Here is a 1,931-nt window from a genome sequence, read left to right as displayed (position 1 = left end):
GTGTTTCTTGCCCCAGAAAACACAGGGTCCCCAGACGTGAATTGTGGATGGACACGCGCCCATCGACACCTGTTCTGGTTCCCCTAAGGCCTGCCCTCGCCGCAGCATGATTCACGGGCGCCCAAAGTGGAAACAACCCATCGCGTCCACTGGATGGATGGATAAACAAAACATGGTCCATCCATTCGATGAATTATTATTCAGCCATAAAAACGAGTGACGCAGTGACGCTGGCTACCACTGGGACGAAGCTTGAACACGCAGCGCTCGGTGAGAGGTGCCGACCCCGCGGGCCACACAGTGTGATGCCGAGCCCGGGACATGTCCACAACAGGCACGTCCACAGAGAGAGGGCCGGGGAGTGATCGTCAGGGCCTCGGGCAGGAGGACCCGGGCGGCTGCTGATGGAGATGGGGCTTCTGCTTTCGGGGGATGGAATGTTCTGGAACTCGAGAGGGGCGAGGGTGACAGAATGCCGTGAGGTCGTGAAAAGCCACTGAACTGCACACTCTAAGTGGGTGAACTGCATGCTGTGTGAATGCTATCTCAATAGCCCAGGCCCTGGCGTGTGTACACAGAGCCGTTGCCTCTCAGAAGCCACGTTACCGGCCCCCAGGGCGACTCCTGGGTCCTGTCTGGCAGGTCTCTAACCGGGCCCTAAGTGGGGTGCTGGGGACAGAGGTGAATGGGCCCGGCTCCTGCTCTTTAGTGGCTCCCAGGGAGTGGCTCTGTCTGCCAGGCCACGGACCCCACCCCGCAGGGCTGGGGGAACAAGGTCTTCCCCCTCCCAGATGAAAACTGCGTCTCAGAGACAGGCAGTCATGCTGGAAAGCAAGCAGAGCAGCTACCAGCTCAGGTCTGCCGGGCCACAGAGCCCCGAGCCACAGCAGGCAGCCTCTGGGGACACCGTCACCCGTACCCAGGCCACAGATTCAGGCCGCACAAAGCCTCCTTCCTGGTAGTTTCTGGGCCAAGGGTCCCTCCCTGGGTAAAAGCTGCCGACATCCTGTTCTGCCTTGGACCTTGCCCCGCCCCTTCCACTGGGGACATTGTGAGACTGTCCTTGACACGAGCTGGCTCTGGTCAGCGGGACTTTGATCTTCCCAGCACCAAGTGGGGTAGACATGATTCTCAGCCTCACTTTTACCAGGAGCAGGGAGCTCTGGGAAAGGAGCCCGGAGCAAAGAGCTTACTTGCCTTGCCCAAGGGCGCACAGAGAGAACTTGACCTTAGCCCTTTGACCTTGACTCCAAGAATGTCCCGGCCAGAGGAAGGTCAGGAGAGGGAGCGAGTGGCCCTGAGGGGACCGGGTTGGAGGCTGCACCTGACACAGCCCCTCTGTCTCTGTCTCTGTCTCTCTCTCTCTCTCTCTCTCTCTCTCTCTTCTTTCTCTCCTGGGCTTGAAAGTGAAACCAGTGATACCAAAGTGAAACTGAAGCCACTGCCTGGCAGCCGAACCTCTGGCAGAGGGGGAGCGGGAGGGCGAGGGCGGCTGCTCCGGCCAGCCCGGCCCACGTGGCGGCTGCGGGATGGAGGGAGGGAGGAGTCGCTTTATAAATTGCGGTGATTTTAAAAAAGGAAAGAACCGACCAGAAATGCTGCCACGTCCCCCTTCCCTCCCCACCCGCCTTCCCCGACTGCGGGTCCCCTCTGCTCTGAGTGTCCCTGAGATGCCCTCTTGTAGATGGCAGTGGGGGTGGGGGTCGAGGTGGGACTGGCCTAGTTCTCTTGGGGTCTCTCTGGGTGAAGCTGACCAGGGGCCATCTCTGCTGGATATCCAGCTTTGGGCTGGAAGGGCCCATCGCACAGATGAAAAGCCAAGGACCCCCCCGCCGAGAGTGGAGACCGGCTGCTGGGGTGGGGGTGGGGGGCAGCTGGATGGCTCCAGTGCCGGGCTGTCCAGAGGCCACCAGGCAGTTTTCCTTCTCTGC

The sequence above is a fragment of the Pteropus vampyrus genome, unplaced genomic scaffold, assembly GCF_000151845.1.
Source record: "Pteropus vampyrus isolate Shadow unplaced genomic scaffold, Pvam_2.0 Scaffold459, whole genome shotgun sequence".
In the NCBI taxonomy this organism is placed as follows: Eukaryota; Metazoa; Chordata; class Mammalia; order Chiroptera; family Pteropodidae; genus Pteropus; species Pteropus vampyrus.
The sequence above is the reverse complement of the archived record's forward strand: the minus strand, read 5'-3'. Positions refer to the sequence as shown.